At 40.6% G+C, this 20,000-nt stretch overlaps 1 protein-coding gene across 1 annotated transcript in view; it reads left to right on the top strand.

Moving 5' to 3' along the window:
- Positions 1-20,000, top strand: part of LOC311230101 (kelch-like protein 25) — a 120,072-nt gene that overhangs the window by 54,618 nt on the left and 45,454 nt on the right.

Raw genomic sequence — 20,000 nt, 5'->3', positions numbered from 1 at the left:
CCCATGATTTTTGCCATTTTGTTATCGTGAAATTGGTATTAAATTTAATTCTGAGTGGCATTAAAAAGTCTTAAAAAGCCTTAAATCTGACTGGGCTAAACCTGCAGATACCCTGAAAAATTATAAAATAGAACAGACATAAAAAATACAGGCATGAGCGAGCATAGCAAGGTATGGTAAATCAGTGTTTCACATTAGGATCTAGCATCCTAATAGGCTCTCTATTCAGTAATACAAATAATCACAGTGTTTCAGTAAGAAGTAAAAAGTGCAATAACCGACCCATGAATTTGATAGGCAAAACTATTACAGTTTGTCTTGTTTGCTGATGATACACATTTTTTTTGTTCTGGAAATAATTTAAAGGAACTAGCTGAATATATTGTGTATGAAATGACAAAGCTAAAGAAATGGTTTGATGTAAATAAGCTATCACTGAATCTGAAAAAAACGAAATTTATGATTTTTGGCAATCGAAAACTAGATGAAAATATAGTACTGACCATAGATGGAGTTGATATAGAGAGAGTTAATGAATTTCGTTTTCTTGGTGTGATTATGGATGATAAATTAACATGGAAATCGCACATAGCACACGTTAAAAAAAAGATGTCCAAGAGTATTTTTGTTATGAATAAAGTAAAGGATGTGTTAGAGTATGAGGCAATGAGAACACTCTACTGCTCACTCATCTCACCTTATATCAGTTATTGTGTTGAAGTATGGGGGAATACTTATGGGACAAATATAAAACCATTATATATACTACAGAAGAGGGCTGTACGAATCACACATAAAGTGAGTTATCGAGAACACACAAATATATTATTTATTAAATCTAGAATAATTAAACTTGAAGACATGGTTAAGTTTCAAACAATGTTAATTATGTTTAGGGCAAGAAATAATACACTGCCAGAAAAACTACAAAATCTTTTTCATTTAGAAAGTGAGTTTAGTAGGAGAAAATACAATTTTAAACATCAGTTTGCACGTACCACACTTAAACAGATGAGTCCTTCAGTTATTGGTGTAAAGTTGTGGAATTCTCTCCATAGCGAGCTTAAGGGATGTAACAGTGTTTATCAATTCAAACAAAATTATAAAAGAAAAAATTTAGTCAGTATGAAAATCAAAATGTGATCTGAATAGTGAGATATTTTCTTTTTTTTTCTCGTCTCTTTCTTTTCTTCTTTATTCTTTATCATTATTATTATTATTTAATTTTTTTTTTTTTGTATATTTTTTTTGTATTATTTTTTAAACAAACACATAAACAAACATGACAACACACGATAAGATATACAAGCATTAATTGTCAGAGCACATCCAATGAAATCACATTTTAGTTAATTGTCTTATATAAGATATACCCCTAATACCTGTTATCTAAAAACCTACACACATATGCTCAGCTCGAACCCCCCCCTCCCGGACCCCACCTTGGGAAGTACCTCCATTATCCCTCGCACCTAACCAGACACTACCATTATAAGCTAGCTTTTATTCTCTCCACCACTTCTAACCACATTGACATTTTGGATTCATTGAGACCCAGAATTCTTGCTGTAGATATTTCTTGATAAATCACATCGAGATATGTAAGAAACCAAACTTTCCGGCACATTTTTTCCGGTTGAAACCAGCGTGAAGCGATCAGCTTTTTAGCTACTGTGATACCCGATAAAACCAATCTCTTTAGCTGTGGATTTACTGCAAACTCAAAAACATCATTCAATAGTAATACCGAGGGGTGTACAGGTATATTCCAAGATACGAGTTTTGATAATTGTTGGGTCACATCTTTCCAGAATGCCTTAACTGGTGGGCAGTCCCAATACATGTGCATAAATGTCCCTTCGTCCCCATTTGTACATTGGGAGCATTTGGAGTCTTGTTTAAGACCCATTCTGCACAGTCTTATAGGAGTCAAGTATGTCCTGTGAATATAGTTAAGATTGATTTGTTGATGATCCGGGTTCCTTGATGTAAGTCGGACATTTGCCCAGGCTCCTTGCCAATCAAAGTCATTTTCCAGGTCTGGTATATCCCTCCTCCAGACAGAGTCTAGTTGGAGGGTTTCATACGAGGACGTTAGTAATTGATGATAAAAATCTGAAACAAAACCTCTCGATGTCTCTCTTTCATAGAAGAATTTGTGGTATCTGTGGTGTTCAATTGGTATGTCTAATGGAACACCGTGAGACTTCAAACATAGCTGTAACTGTATGTAAAAAAGCCATGTGGACTTGGTGAGATTACATTTTTTGCGTATTTCTTTATCACTACAAAAACCCTGTTTGTTAAAAACATCCCCTAATGAGTGTATGCCTTGCTCTTCCCATATAGGGAATCTTATAGGTAGTTTTTCAATTAAGAGTGCATTGTTATTGAATAAGGGAGTATGATTGTGCCATTTATGTGGGTTAGGATTTTTTTTTTGTGATTCACGCCATATCCGGATCGCATGAGTAATTATGGGGCCAAATTTCCGTTCACAGTGCTTGATTGGTAGTTTAGTGTATGCTATGTCCTTCAGTCTATGTGGGGCTACTATGTTTTCTTCTAATTTCCTCCAGGATACTAATGCTTGGGGGTCAAACCATGTTGTCAATGGTCTTAATGTGTACGCCTTAAAATATTGGAAAAAATCTGGAAATGCCATGCCACCATCTGCTTTATTTCTCTGTGCGGTGGATCTTTTTATACGTGGTGGTTTGTTATTCCAAATAAATTTGTATGTGGAGGAGTGTAATCTTTTCCAGTAACCCTCTGGAGGGGGTAACGGTAGCATTGAACTGAAGAAGTTGATTCTAGGTAGTACATCCATCTTAACTATTGATATCCGTGCTTGTACTGTGTTTTTAAGTTTTGCCCATCTATCAAGGTCGTCTTTGATTTTGTTTTGGATTTTTGTGTAATTGTGCTTCACCGTTTGTCTTATGGTGGGGAATATTTCCACTCCCAAGCATCTAAAATAAAAAAAAAAGCATTTTACCATCGGTATCTCTCCTGGGAGGGTTATATCTTTTTTTGCAGGGGTGTTAAGTGGAAGGAAAGCCGACTTCGGCCAATTTATCTTAAATCCCGATAAATCACCAAAGTTCTCAATCAACTTGAGCAGATGAGGCAATGTGGTGTTGGGGTTTTGCATGAACAATATTATGTCGTCCGCATATAAACAAATTTTTTGTTGTGTGCCCTTGATTACGATTGGTTCTATGGATTGGGATTGTCTTATATATTGTGCTAAAGGCTCTAATGATAGATTGAATAGTCCGGGACTAAGGGCAACCCTGTCTGGCAGAGCGTGATACCGGAAAGATTTTGGAGATGATTGTGCCTGTTGTAATCATGGCCGATGGGTCTTTGTATAATACTTTGTATATACTAATTTAAATATAATATTTAAATGTTTCTTGTTTAACTGTAGATTGTGTTTCTTTTATAATGGTATAAATGATTATTTTTGTAAATAAGGTTGTACGCCGACCATTAAGAAAATACATGTTAGTTTAGGAATAAGGGGCAGGTAACTATAAGATTTATTCTTCTTCCTGCTCCTTTTGTCCATGGAATGACTATTTATGATTTTTTTTAATGAAGAAACTATGATTGTATTATTCCATGTGGCAAATAAAAACTCTGAACTGAACTGAACTGGGTATGGTAAATCACAGTGTTTCACATTAGGATCTAGCATCCTAATAGGCTCTCTATTCAGTAATACAAATAATAAAGTAGTTTAAAATGATTAAGTTTAAAAATAGTCAAAAAATTATAAAATAGAACGGACATACAACAGTAAAAAATGTAAATAGCAAGGTTACAGTAAAAAGTGTGAAAAATAGTTTAAAATGATTCAGTTTAAAAATAGTCATCAGTAAGAAGTAAAAAGTGTGATAACTGACACATGAATTTGATAGGCAGTGTAAAATAAGATAAAATTAGCATAGTAAAGTAGGCAGGGTAAGAATAGTGCAGGTAAGTCATTGACTGCCTGAGCAAAGAGATAGGTTTTAAGCTGTCTTTTGAAGATGTCTAGCGAGTTGGCTTCCCTGATGTTTTGGGGTAGTTTGTTCCACAGTTTTGGGGCATAGTTGATAAAGGCTGCATTACCGATCCTCTTTTGACTGTTTCTGGGAGCCTCTAGTAGTCCAGCAGCTGATGATCGCAGTGTTCTTGCTGGCGTGTAATTTATTAGAGTGTTGGTGATGTAGCTAGGTCCCTGTCCATTTAGAGCTTTGTATGTAAGGAGAAGGACCTTAAAGTCTATTCTAAATGTTACAGGAAGCCAGTGTAAAGCAGCTAAGACTGGACTAATGTGCTCTCTCCTTTTGGTTCTAGTTAGCAGTCGGGCTGCGGAGTTTTGGATTAGCTGAAGCCTCTCTGTGGTTTTCTTAGGGAGACCTGTGAAAAGTGCATTACAGTAGTCTAACCGGCTAGATATGAATGCATGAATTAGCTTCTCAGCATCGTTCTGATTAATAAATGGTCGTACTTTTGCTATATTTCTGAGATGGAAGAACGATGTTTTCGTTACTTTGCTAATATGAGAATTGAAGTTCAGTTCTGAATCTATGATAACCCCGAGACTAGTGACCTCAGATTTGATCCAAGGGGTTAGTCCTCCTAGGTTCTTTATTAACGTTTCTTTTTTAGTTTTGGGGCCGATAATTAGAATTTCAGTTTTGTTCTCATTTAGTTTCAGGAAGTTCTTACTCATCCATTTATTTATTGCCAGTAAGCAGTCTGTAATGGAGCTGATCGCTGTATCATTTGGTTCAGCAGATATGTACAGTTGTGTATCATCCGCATAGCTATGGAAATCTACATTATGTTCTCTGATGATATCACCCAGCGGTAACATGTAAAGGGAGAAGAGTAAAGGACCTAAGCAACTCCCTTGTGCAACTCCATAGTTGTTGTCGTATATATCAGACATGTGCTCTCCAGCGTTTCCGTTAGCCGGTAATTACCGGTATTTGACCGGCAAAATCTGTTGAAGTCCGACATATTTAATCTCTCCGGTCTTAATGTCCGGTGAAAATAATTCCCTGAGTCTAAGCACAATTTGATTATTTGAATTGTATTAAAATAGGCTAAAATTAAATAGCCTATGCGATGAACGAAACAATCATTACATTTGTTTCATCGTTGCTTCTAATAATGACAACGACGTTGTCAGCGAGAGCTTAGTGCTGGGTGTGCGAACTTTTGTGAAGCTGCAGAGCCGGAGCAGCAACAGCACAATGCAGTACTCCAGCAGTACTCCAATTCAGCCATTTTCAATTCAATGTTGGGTGGGGGGCGCTGCTGTGCGGTCCCCAGAAAAGAGCCAATAACAGCTGAATCTGCTGCTCTGCATCGACATACTCTCGCAAATAAGTCATTGGGAGGTGGAGAGAGAGAGAGTCGTCACGCAAACCCACGATAATGTTGCCGTCTCTCTCTGCCAAATTTTTCAGTTCTTCGCTTGATATAATTAATACAAATGTCCAATATAACGGAATTCGTTAGCTCATAAAAATTTGATTATAACAGACTGTTATAATATTAATGTCGGGCGACTGCCCACAGACACCTATTTGATTTAAAGTCGGCAGCAGCACGAGTCTCTGGACTTATTTTATTTGGAATATAATGACTTTATACGCAAAAGTAGCCTAGTTTTAAGTAAAAATATTATAAATCTACATGCCTTGATGATGTCATTCTTTTGTTTTGTTGTCATTCTTTTGCCTATCAATTGTTTTTAAGCTCAATAAACTCTGACCGAAATTTCTCTCATTTGACCGGTAGATTGAAATCTACCGGACACTGAGGCCGGCAACAATTTTTTCTAACGGAAACCCTGGTGCTCTCCTAGTCTAACATAGAATTTCCTCCCTCTGATGTATGTTTTGAACCAGCTTAGTACATGTTCTGAGAAACCGACAAGGTTTTCAAGACGATCGATTAGAATATCGTGATTGATTGTATCAAATGCTGCACTGAGATCTAGCAGGACAAGGATGGAGATCTTATTCTCGTCAGAGTTTAGCCTGAGGTCACTGATTATTTTGGTGAGGGCAGTTTCAGTGCTATGATATTTTCTGAATCCCGACTGAAATTCTTCTAAGATGTTGTTTTCTTCAAGAAAGGAATTTATTTGAACTGAAACTATCTTTTCAAGTACTTTGCTAATGAATGGTAGGTTGGATATTGGACGATAATTTGCCATTTCATTACTATCCAAGTTAGGTTTTTTTAGTAATGGCTTTACAACTGCTGTTTTAAAGGCATCTGGGAAAATACCAGTTCTAAGGGAAGTGTTTATGATATCTAGCACAGGGCTTGAAACACTATTAAACACCCGTTTGAAGAAAGCTGTAGGCATAGGGTCAATGTCTGAGGTGGAGGAGTTACATTCTGAGACAGTTTTGCAGAGTACATCTAATGTGATGCATGTGAAACTTCTCATGGTTACATTGCACGGTTTGCTGCAATCAGCTTTATTTCCATCATGAGTAATGCTGGCCCTGATCAAGGTTATTTTGTTGTTAAAGAATAGTGCAAGTTCTTCACACTTAACCGTTGATGACTGAGGAGGTGTAGGGGCAGTGTTGAGTAGTAGGTTAATAGTGGAAAAAAGGATTCTGGAGTTTCCAGCATTTTCTGTAATGATTTTAGAGAAGTAGTCTTTCCTTGCTAAGCGGATGGTTTTATTATAAGCAGTTAAAGCATCTTTGTATATATCACAGCATGTGGTGGTTTTTGTTTTTCTCCATTTTCGCTCTGCTGCACGACATTTCCTTTTTTCTTTGTTGACAGCATTATAGTTCAGCCAGGGCGAGGCTCTGGTTTTTTTCTTTTTCATTTTTAGTGGGGCGACAGAATCTAATACAGATGACAGTGCATCATTGAGATTTTCTACCATTTCATTTAGAGAGCTGTCATGATTGTGTGGTTCATGTAATCTGATAAGATTAATGAACTTTGATTCAGCCTTGTCGTTTAGGAGCCTCTTTTTAACTATGATTTCTTTTTTTGTTTTAGTAAGGGTTATTTGAGTATCAAAAAATATACATGGTCGGAGACAGGTAATTCAGTTATTGAGACATTTGTTATGCTTAGCCCAGTTGTTGTTATAACTAAGTCTAATGTATTTCCAAGCTTGTGAGTTGCATTTGTTATATGTTGTGTTAGGTCAAAGCTATCCAGTAGATTTTCTAGCTCTATAGTTTTGGAGTCTGTTTTCTTATTAAAATGGATGTTCAAGTCTCCATTTAGGATCACCTTATCATATCCGGTAACACATAATGAGATCAGTTCAGAGAGCTCCTGTATAAATATTGGTGAGTGTCTGGGCGGTCGGTAAATCGTGACAATAATGATTGATTCTGTTTTCAGCTCAATGGCAAGATATTCCATCGACATGAACTCGTCTAGTTCCGTGATTCTAAACAAGAGTTTTGAGGAGAAAATTGCTGCAACTCCGCCACCCTTTCTATTTTTTCTGGGTATTTGATAAAAATTATAGTCTGGTGGAGAAGCCTCAATCATTATTGATGTAGCTGTGTCATTATTTAGCCATGTCTCTACTAGGCAAATGCAATCTAAGTTATTTTCTTTAATCAGATCATTTACTAAAAATGTTTTATTATTCAATGATCTGACATTTAGGAGGGCTAATTTTATTAGCTGGACTTCTTTAGAGGAGGTCTGCTTTGGCCTGACCTTGATGGCTTTGAGGTTAATAGCAGGTGAACGCATTGATGGTGTATATCTGTTATAGCTTTTACCATGCCATTGGCTGGTTAAGATTACCGGTATGTTTTGAAAGATGGCATGGTGTTTGTACTATTCATTTAATACACTTTTTGGTGCTAGCAGATTGTCCATCTCCTCTAGTGCATGATGAGCTGGTTTGATTAGCGCTCTCGGGGACATTTGATCAAGCGGGTTGCTGGTGGCCATGATGGCCTTGTCTGGGGACAGGACGCCTTGTGCTTGTGCTTGTATCACGAGTTTGATGCCCTTGGAAGTCACTAAGGCATGACGTAGGTTTGCTGCTAGAAGCTTCGAACCAAGGCGGTTTGGGAAGAATCCATTCCTCTGAAAGCGTTCAAGATTATTCCAGAACACATTAAAATCGTCAATGAAATTCAGTCTGTGTGTAAGACAGGCAGATTCTAACCATGAATTCAAATTTAGGAGTCGACTAAAGGCTTCTTGTCCTCTGCGATAGCATGCAATTGGTCCACTGATGGATACATCCTGATATTTGTCTAGTGTGTTCATTAAGCAAGTGAAATCCTCTTTCAATGTCTCTGTGCCCGTTTTCCTTCGCAGGATGTCAAACGATCCAGAGTGAATGACAATTTTTGTTATGTCTGGCCCGATGAGTGTTTGAAGTATTTTGGTCAGCTCCTTCACAGATGTGTTTTCTAGACATCGATTTTCTGTGTTTGCCATTTCCACGTACCTTGTTGTGGAATCTCCAATCAATATGCAGTCTGTTTTCTGTGTGAAGTTAGTATTTTTCTTTCCAACAGTTCTGGGGCTGTTTGTTTTTGGATTAGGCCGAGTCTGCCGGTTCTCACCACAGTCTTGTGGCCTTGGTGAAATAGCCTCGCTAGCTGTACCACTAGCCTTCTCAGTAGCCGTCATGTTAATGTTAGTCTCGTACCTTCGGCGTCGGCTACTGCAACGCTCTCGTGGCTCTGTTTTCCTCGTCGTCTCATCGTTAGCGTGTGCTCTGATGTGCCGGCTGTTAGCTTCGCCAGCATTAGCGTGAGCTCCGGCATGCCAGCTGTTTGCTTCGCTAGTGTTAGCGTGAGCTCCGGTATTCTTGCTATTAGCGTCGTTAGCGTGAGCTCCGTTACGCTCGCTGTTTGCTTCGTTAGCGTTGTTAGCCACGCTTCTATGTCTCTTTGCTTTGGGTGTTGATATGCGTGTTTCCGAGAGTAGGTTGAAACTATTTCCTGGCGGTACCGGGGGTGAGGTCCTGGTTCGTTTATTTCTCCTTTTATCCTTGACGGTGGTCCACTGCTTTGGTTTAGCTCCTTGGTTGTGCCAAGGACCGTCTTTTGGGTGGTGCTGTTCTGTAGCTACTAGCATAGGCCAGGTCTCAATCATGGTATTGTTGGCTATATTTGTAGTAGCTTCAAAAATAGAGTCAAGGAGTTGCTCATCCTGCTGTATTTGGTACAGGGTAGAAACCCGAGCCTCCAGCTCTACAATCCTCATACTCATCTTCAAGCAGTTAGTACATTATGTGGGAGAGCCGAGTCCCGGCATCTTCCCTTATTTCCTGTCTTTTCAGGTTAGGCTAAGCTGAAGCTAAGCTAGGTACTTAGCTGGTGGTGGTGGTGGTGGTGATGATGATGGTGGTGATGGTGGTGATGATGGTGGTGGTGGTGGTGATGGTGGTGATTGTGGTGGTGGTGGTGGTGGTGATGGTGGGTCACTCACTTCACAACCGGGGTCTTTATGAAATATCATACAAGAGAGCTGTCCGTCGCTCTCTCCTAAACGGGGCAGCTTCCGTCGCCCCGGAGATGTCCGTTTCTCTCCCCTACACGGGGCAGTTCCGTTGCCCTGGAGCTGTGCTATTACTCACACGACCAAACCACTGTCGTCTTCCGTCTCGTTAAAACTCAAAATAACAAGGAAAACCTTCCTCGTCTTTCATAAATATCCTTGCCTTCCGACATAGTCCTTTGTGTGTAGCTGATAAAGACAGCTCGCTATTCCTCCCACGGAGAATCTTGCTACTCGTCCTTTTCGACTGTGGTAAAAAATCTGAATAGATAAGAAAATTCACAGTTCTGGAGAAGTACCATAGGAACTGGGAGTTAACGTACAGAGTAATTAAAGTTGAAAGGGCTGTAATAAATCATTATAATAGCGATAGGCAAAAGCAGCGGAGCGGAGCGACAGTAAAAGCAGCTTGCTTTGCTGAAGCAGGAAGTAAACAAGACGAAAGTATTTCTCTGGTCTGCATCCCCTTAAAGTCAAGGTAGACCACGCTCTCAGTATCTGACACTGGGTGCTGAAATCCCAAGGATTATGAGTAGGGATGCACGATAATTATCGGGCCGATAATTATCGGGCCGATATCAGCAATTATGACGTCATCCCGATAAACCCGATAACGTTATTAATAGCTCCGATAATATAATATATTTTTTGGTAAAAGAAAATGCTGTGTGGGTGAATTGGAATGAAGTGCGTTTGTTTTGACTGTAGGCTCGTCCCGTTTTGCCAGTACTGTGGTACGACTGACAGCGTGTGGTTTAAGAACAGGGCGTTTTACACAAATCGAGCGCTCCCTTTCTTGGCTGTGACGTAGGCACGTAAGTTCCTGAATCAGCGCGGACGTTAAAAACAAAGATGGCCGCGTCGGTACTCGGAATTTCAGAGGAAAAAGATCGCTTGCTATTTGTAATAAATGCAATGGAGAAGTTCCACAAGGAGGGAAAAGGGCAACAACTTGTAATACATCCAGCCTGACGGGTCACCTGCGGCATCACCACCGCTACGATGGTGTGTTATTGTGTTAACTTAGAAGCCTACGACGACGCGAGGAGCTAAGCAAAGCTAGCCCCTTCCATGGCTGTGATGCAACCCTCGGTTGAACGCAGTCACTTATTGCTCCATAGTAGCCAGGTTAATTTGCACCACCAAGGACTGCTTAAAAGCTAGCGGCTTGAGCCCTTGGGTCATTTCTGTCAAACTTCTTTAATTTAGCAAACGACTCGTCAATAGCTGGCTTTGGATTCACAGCAGCTTCTAGCTTCTAGGTTCTAGCTTCTAGCTTCTAGCTTGTTGCAGGTGACTTGTTGTGGTGGTGATGTGTCCACTCAAAGCCTTTTTTTCAAGGCTCCGCTTTGAAAAAAGAAGAACAAAAAGCTTTGAGCGTCTTAGGTTGGATGTATTATAAGTTGTTGACGGATTGTGAATTTTCATTTGGAAAAATAAATATGGTCACTTTATCAGTCAATACTGTTGTCTTGGCTTTTGTTTCTGTTGTCTGGTTAGGTCACATTTAAGTTGGTGTTAAGTTATTGTCATGGGAAGTCTTTTTATGTATTATTATTGTATTGTCATGTTGAAAAAAAAAGATAAAAATAATAATATATACATTAAGAAAAAAGATTATAATACAATAAATATCGGTTATCGATATCGGTTATCGGCCTGAGGAGCATAACGTTATCGATATCGGTATCGGTGTCAAAAAATCAATATCGTGCATCCCTAATTATGAGGAAGAAAGCCGAAGGCCGGACCAGCACTCTCAGATAAAAAATTAAATTAAAAACGTTTTTAATGGCAGCCTATAGTACAGACATGTTTCGGAACAGGTGTTCCATCTTCAGTGTTAATAGGCTAGCAATGATAGCTTGTAAAAATGGGAGCTATATACCATGTGGGCAGGAAGTGACATCATAGAGGTGAGCTTGGGAATGCTAGTCAACTTTGACCTCCATAGTAAGGACTTAATAATGTAGAATGTTGAAAACAAATATAAACCAGAAACTTAAATAAGCCAATAGCAAACACAAATTTCTATAAGCAAAGAACAACAAAAACAGAAGGAAAACTTTTCACCATTCGTAAAAATTATAATAATAGTAATAATAATATAATCATGATAATAAAAGTAATAAAAGTCACTTATAGGAAACAGGATAACACGTTTTTTTTATTCATTCCCTTTGGTACAGTACCATTAATCAAATGAATATAGTAACCTGTCTCCCCCTCTAGAGGGCATTGTAGACTAACTCGAGTCCCATAAACAGTAAGATTGCATTAGGAGAAATAGAGAGCTACGGTACAAACGATAACCCTTAACACTTTGATTGCCCAACCCGAGTTTTCTCGGGTTTGCCCCCCGCGGGTTGAATGCCCATCACGAGAATATTAGTTTTTTTCTCGTTTTTTTTTTATATTAGCGATCTGAATTCATATTTCATCAACCGAGTCTACCGTTGGAAATTCAGCCACGCCAGGCGCTCAGATGTGAAAAAAGCGCCCCCTATCGTCTCCCAGATGGTAATTCACCCTTTTGGATTGAACTCAATGAAAATGAATGAAAAAAAAAAAACCCGGACTCCACATTTTACTTCTCACTCACGCAGCCGGCGTCGATCAGCTTCACTCTGGAGCCTCAGAGCAGTGGGGATTATGTGTTTTTACAGTATACACGGTGGATCAATAAAAGGATCTACTTTTTCTAATGGCGATCAGGAATTGGAATAATCCATTTGGATACCATCTGATCTCAGGTAAGGAATCTATGTTACCAGTCTTAGGATAATCAGACTCGTTTTCACGGAGATATGTGTCCCCCAGGCTGTTTGACTGTGCGAGCGGTCAGTAACTAGGAGAATCGATTTTCACCTCGCGGCACGAGCGTGCATGCGTACACATATACTATTGATAATCTAGCGTTTATTTGAAAACGATTAATAAATAGGCCGAAAAATGATAACGTTCTAGAATATTCCAGTAAAGGGCGATTATCATAGAATGTCTTATTTTTTTTCGTGAAAACGAGTGCTTTTCAAAATGCTAGAAAGCGGAAATGAACCGATAAAGAAACAATCTGTTTTGACAATGTTGACTGGAAAATGAGTCTTTGATAAGCGACGGGCAGATTAGACACATAGCCATAATTTAAAACATAGATTAGGCGATATTAACGCTAACATTGAAGTGGTGCTGGGCATTCAAGGGGGTAAAAAGGAAAACACGGTGGGCGCTGAAAGTGTTAAGAAAGGACATTGTGGTGCTAATCACTCAAATATGCATATGCAATGTTACCAATGTTAGTAATGGTGTATATTAGGGGTGGACGGTATAAACGGTATACGGTATAAACGGTATGAATTTGCTCTACGGTATGGATTTTGACTATACCGTGTAACCGGTAGTGCAGCTCTAAAATAGCAATGACGTCATGTAACCACAGCGCGACTATTTCACTCGCATTTGCCCCTAAAAATAGATAGAATTAGTCATAGATAATAGATATGTGCGAACTGGAAAAAGTTATTTAGGAGGCTTCGCACAGTGGGCGTGCCAGCCCCTACCGCACGCATGTAAACACGGGTCTAGTAGTCTAGTGGGACGGGACACGGGAGGACGGCGGCGTCTCCCTGAGCTAACTTTAGCTTAGCTACCGTTACAAAATGACCCAGTCAACTATTCACTTTTAGTTTAATACATGATAAGGCATTGTCTAACCGAACGGTATCTAGTCGGCCAGCTACCGATAGCTCCTGACATCAACAAACGCTCCACAAAGTCTAGTAGAGACGTGTGTGCTACCTGTTAGCTGTTAGCTCACGTTAACGCAAGTTAGTTCACCGTTCAAAACGAAATGTCCCATTGAACTAAATAATTCACTGAGGCGTTGTATTAACGTTATATATCCGGCTAGCAGTAGCTACAGATAGCTCCTGATATCAATGTCTTATAACACTGATTCGATGCGTATTCGAGCTGAGGGCTTGCTGAGCACAGTTAAGTAACGTTATACCAATACAATAGGGTCCAGGTGCAGCGCCGGAGAATCCTGGCCGTAGCTCTGCTCGAGGCTACTTGAGTATAGGTCCAGGTGCAGCTCCGGAGAATCCTGGCCGTAGCTGGAGGCTACTAGAGTACACACAGACAGTGGAGCTTGTTGCGTGGTGGCGATGTCTCGCAGATAATACAAGTACAAGTCTAATTATATAATATATATATTTTATAAAAAATAAATTATATAAAATTAAATTAAATTTTTTTTTATCAAAAACGATGATACCATGATATATACCGTTACCGTCTATGCTTCAAATTATACCGTGATATAAATTTTAGACCATACCGTCCACCCCTATATCTCCGGGACCGATGAACTTTTCTTTTGCTTACTCCTCCGTGTCTTCCTATGGCCCATCTCACCGGTTGTGGTGGAAGGGGGCCGTCCGGAAACATCGTCTGTCTGCGGAGGGAGTATTACGGAGACATCTCTTTCCTAGGTCGGTCTCTGGGCTGCCAAGTAGGCCTGCGGGAGTGCAGGGAGGCACCATGTGTGTAGCATAGTCTTGCTCGTCTCTTCGTCTCTAGCATCTCTTATGCCGCTCGATGTCTTGCCTTGGCGATAAGCAGGCCCCTCGGCATGATGGCGTCCTGCCAATAGTTAGTAAGGGTCACGCCATGGAGTAGGATACGAGTCTCTCTCTGCTTCAGGTGAGAATGAGTCTTGTGACTCCATCGTTGTAGCTACGAAAGCTGCTGTATATCCACTAGGGACAGGGTGAACTGTAAACTCTGGAGCTGCAGGTCTCTAAGCTACCAGAGTAGCTATGTATCAAAGTCCTATAAGTGACTTTTATTACTTTTATTATCATGATTATATTATTATTACTATTATTATTTTTACGAATGGTGAAAAGTTTTCCTTCTGTTTTTGTTGTTCTTTGCTTATAGAAATGTGTGTTTGCTATTGGCTTATTTAAGTTCCTGGTTTATATTTGTTTTCAACATTCTACATTATTAAGTCCTTACTATGGAGGTCAAAGTTGACTAGTATTCCCAAGCTCACCTCTATGATGTCACTTCCTGCCCACATGGTATATAGCTCCCATTTGTACAAGCTATCATTGCTAGCCTATTAACACTGACATAAATCTGAGAGTGCTGGTCCGGCCTTCGGCTTTCTTCCTCATAATCCTTGGGATTTCAGCACCCAGTGTCAGATACTGAGAGCGCGGTCTACCTTGACTTTGATACATAGCTACTCTGGTAGCTTAGAGACCTGCAGCTCCAGAGTTTACAGTTCACCCTGTCCCTAGTGGATATACAGCAGGGTTAGAAATAAACTTTTTTTTTCAAGGGCTTTTTTTGCCCCCCTTAATTGATTTTCGGGGGCTTTTTTTTGTATTTCGGGGGCACTGCATTTTTATGATAAACGGTAGCTGTGGGACGGTTCACAAAATGGACGGTTCGGTTCGTATCACGGTTTTGGGGTCACGGTTTTCGCTTCGGTTCGATATACATTAATTTTTATAAAAAAAAAAAACACTCAAATCTAAACATGCTTCTCATTTCTTCTCATTCACATATAAAAAAGTGTTAGTGTTTACATCCTTAAATAATGTTTGGCACACAAAGACCGAACTGACTGAAAAATATAGGCTACATTTGTCAAAGTATTAACTTAATGCAAACAAACAATATGCTCAGCCAGCACTAGACTTTCCTTTCTTTAATATAAACACAGAAAAACAATGTCAACCATGTTTAAATTCCCTGATTGTCAGTTCTTAATGGAAAGATTCGTTTTCTGCTTGAAATTATTATGTATCTGTCTACATTTATTTAGACTAACATTATTTAAATATTGAGTGCAACTGTGGTGGATTACGTAATTCGTTGAGTTGGAACAATCTATGGGTTGGCGCCGGGTCCCCACGGACATTTTAGCGTCACGGACCACCAGCCCAGACAATGTTATCAGCTCCGGTAACGTTAGGAGGAGTTCATAACATCAACAAGCAGCACGAAAGCAGCAATAGTCCCGGTTGGAGTTAGTAAAACACAGTTGTATGTTAGCCTTCTTGGATGTTGAATAAACGCCTATCATTGTCTTTAAACACCCCGCCTCTCAGACTCTCATTTCCTCCTCTGCTAGGCTGCTAGCTAGTAGCACTAGCTACGGTAACATTTCGTTGACTATTAGCTGGGGCTAGTGCTACCATAGTTCAACATGCGTTGTGTAGTACAAACTGCTAACGCTATGGCAAGATGTGTGTAGGCCTATGTAATGTTAATGGCTATGTTTTTAAAGTTGTAATGAAGATTGATTTATATTGTGCTTGCCATTTACACAAACTGACTAGCACCTGGCTGCAGTGCTAGTGCTGCTGCTGCCTGCAGCCAGTGCCCCCCTCTCCCGGCTCCGCCAAATGAAGTTTTTTATTTGCGCGTCATCTGAACCGTACGACACACAGACGCTCCATTACCGGATAAATATATATAATTGTAAACTGTCAGGGGCATTTTGTGCCCCCCTTAACACTTTGGTTGCCTAAGGTTAAATTAATGATATACCATAGATTGCCAGCGCTATTTGTCTATGGAGAAAGTCCCCTTCTTTGCAGGGCTATAACTTTTTAAATTCTATTGCTACATTGCCATTATTAGGGCCCATTCAAAGTCCTATATGTATTGTTCATTGTGTAGCAACGTTAAACCTTTTCATTCACATATTCATAGTAAAGTATGGTCTAATGTATAAGTATGTTTTCATCTCTTTCTGCAGCTTTCTCCAGAACGTGATATATAGCCCCAAATGCATTATATTGATGATGAAATACAGTTTGATGGCAATCAGCACGATATAAAAATTTCCAACTAGACGTACTTCTAGAAGTTACTACACGTCATCTGATGTTGACCGGATGGGCGAGGGGGCGTTTATAATTCCGTGGGCAGCGTTATACCAATCATCTAATGTGGGTCAAATGTTGATAATATCAGTTATTATCGAAGACGGTAACGTTACACGCTGAAACTCACCCCAGTCTCCGCGCGCCGTTGGGCGATCATCGTCGAGTAGAAATGTTATCATTATGGGATATATTATTACCCGGTCCATCTCCAGCTTGTATAATGGTATATACGTCCAAATCATGTTGTTTATCGAGTTATTGGCAATCGATCGCTATGTAGTGTGACGAGCTAGAGTGCCGGAACCTATCCCGAGTGGCCGGAAGCAATACGGACATCTAGCACAACCTCTACTGCGCTTCCTGTTAAGCGGTTGCGCGATCGGCCACCAGATGGCGCTCCTGAACCGCCAGAGAGCTCAGTGGGTCCTGCTGGTGTATCTCAGGCCAGCGGAGGGACATTATGAATCCGATCGCAGATTTTTGAAATATTGATATAAAGACGACGTACAGCGTCCCCCGGCAACTTTAGCATGGTCAGGAAAGACGTCTAAAGACGGCTCCCGGCAGTCAAAGTGTTAACTGATTTTCGAGGGCATTTTGTCCATTTTCAAGGGCATTATGCCCCAAGCCCCCGTTAATTTCGAACCCTGGTATAATATACAGCAGCTTTCGTAGCTACAACGATGGAGTCACGAGACTCATTCTCACCTGAAGCAGAGAGAGACTCGTATCCTACTCCATGGCGTGACCCTTACTAACTATTGGCAGGACGCCATCATGCCGAGGGGCCTGCTTATCGCCAAGGCAAGACATCGAGCGGCATAAGAGATGCTAGAGACGAAGAGACGAGCAAGACTATGCTACACACATGGTGCCTCCCTGCACTCCCGCAGGCCTACTTGGCAGCCCAGAGACCGACCTAGGAAAGAGATGTCTCCGTAATACTCCCTCCGCAGACAGACGATGTTTCCGGACGGCCCCCTTCCACCACGACCGGTGAGATGGGCCATAGGAAGATACGGAGGAGTAAGCAAAATAAAAGTTTATCGGTCCCGGAGATATACACCATTACTAACATTGGTAACATTGCATATGCATATTTGAGTGATTAGCACCACAATGTCCTTTCTTAAGGGTTATCGTTTGTACCGTAGCTCTCTATTTCTCCTAATGCAATCTTACTGTTTATGGGACACGAGTTAGTCTACAATGCCCTCTAGAGGGGGAGACAGGTTACTATATTCATTTGATTAATGGTACTGTACCAAAGGGAATGAATGAAAAAAACATGTTATCCTGTTTCCTATAAGTGACTTTTATTACTTTTATTATCATGATTATATTATTATTACTATTATTATTATTTTGACGAATGTTTTTGTTGTTCTTTGCTTATAGAAATTTGTGTTTGCTATTGGCTTATTTAACACTTTAAGGACCGGCCACGTATATATACGGGTTTCGGTGCCATGCGTTGTGGACCAGAGGCACGTATATAGCCGTGGCATTTGTTATTGCTGTTATTCCATTTTAATAACCGGCTCAAGATCCCCGACCGGCTCTGCAGATCTACCCTCGTCTGTGGAATCGAGAACATGCAATACCGGCCAGATCCTCTTAGGGGCGCCATCGCTCCACTGCAGTATGCCCTGTGGTTCGAATGAAAAACTTTTTTCCCCCCTTCCAATGGAGTTTCATATTACCCGGATCCTGAGAGAGACATAGTACCGTGGATTACGTTTCGAATCGCAGATTTCACCATGGAATAATGGGATTTATCATCAGCCAATGGACATATCGATCTACCAGATGCCGATCGATAACGGGGAAATGCTGGGGGGTATCCCACGGGCTGACGGTAAGGCTGAGCCCGAACCCTGTTTTTAGGGTTCGAACGTTTGCCAGGGTTACCGAACGAACGTTTGAACGTTCGTTTTTTTGTAAATTTTTTAATAAAATCTTTTTTTTATAAATTATTTTTTTTATTTTATTTTTTTTATTATTATTATTATAGATCCTACGGAGGGCGGCATTGCATAATCTATTGGTGAAAAAACATGTTGTTTACAGTGGTGGCTGTTCATGTAAACATGTAATTAAACAAAGCACTCAGAAGAAAATAAACAAGCTACGTACTGAGTACTGCATAAAGTTCCTACTTATGATAAACAATAGCCCTTGCACACCGCAGTCACGTAAGAGGCTAGATAAACAAATGCATTCGTTTTGTGGCATTAGCGTTATATAGTTAGTGTTACACATTCAATAACAGGTATTCACTCTTGGTCGACGGGAAGGAGAGAGGCGCGCGCCTCAGCTCCTTCCACCGTCTACCTAGGAACGGGGGACGACAGAGAGACACCGGCGGGGTGCCGCCGGGCTCCCAACACGCCTGCCGCCCGTCCGCCCTCGGCCAGAGTTGTTTACAACGCAACCACCTCCCGCCATGAAGCTCGCGCTTCATTCATTCATTCATTTATTAATGATCCTTCCTCAGCGGGGAGCTACGGAGTCTGTTCACACTCTGTTGTGCTTCTCGGTCTCGCAAGCAGATAAATGTATTGCCGGAAGTAAAAAAATATATAAACGCTTGCCGATTGGTGGTAACAGCAGAGGCGGGTGCAAGCGGTGTGACGTAATTGGCAGAATCGCCTGTCAATCAAAATGGTTCTATTGCATTGGTTGAGACAATAGTATCCAGCTACAGCCCGGCAGAGACCACACTGGTTGAGCCGAGCGCACTCGGGGGACGCGCCGCTTCACATCGCCTCAACGTCGCGCGCCTGCTTTTTTTTTTTTCACCGAACGTTCGAACCTATTAATTAAAGTCCGAATGTCAACGTAACGAACGAACGTTCGAACGTTCGGGCTCAGCCTTAGCTGACGGTAAGACCTTTTTCACCGAATTTACAGCCGGATCGCACCTTGCTGTGCAACGCAAGCAGTCGATCAGTGAATGTGGCTAGTTACACGGACACTGTATTGGTAATCAATAATACTAAACGACGTCCCCCCGCCCCCCCCCCCCCCCCCCCCCCCCCCCCCCCCCCTTCATCCATACATGCTCTGGGAGAGCCCGGATCATATGCAGTTTGTGTTATTTCTTTAGCATATATAAAACTGAAATGCCGTTGAATATAACGTTAGTAGCTATTAGCTCCATAACTAGCTACAAATGATTACTTAATTTGAATGCCCCCAATTTTGGTTACATTATTACAGATTATGCATTATTCATTATTTGGGTACAGTTTTCCTGTACAATTTCTAATAAATTGGAGAAAATTAGAAGAAAACATAGTAGCCCCACAGAGATTGAAAGACATAGCATACACTAAACTTTCAATCAAGCATTGTGAGCGAGAATTTGGCCCAATAATAACCCATGCAATCAGGACATGGCGGGAAACTCAAAGGAAATTTCCTAACAATCAAGTATGGCATAATCACACTCCCATATTCAATAACAATGCTCTCTTAATGGGAAAACGACCTATAAGATTCCCTGTATGGGAAGGAAAGAGGCATACACTCATTAGGGGATATTTTTAATAACAAGGGCCTCTG

This window comes from Notolepis coatsorum (genome assembly GCF_963971535.1).
Source record: "Notolepis coatsorum genome assembly, chromosome: 6".
NCBI lineage: Eukaryota > Metazoa > Chordata > Actinopteri > Aulopiformes > Paralepididae > Notolepis > Notolepis coatsorum.
This window is presented reverse-complemented; position numbering and strand designations above follow the sequence as displayed.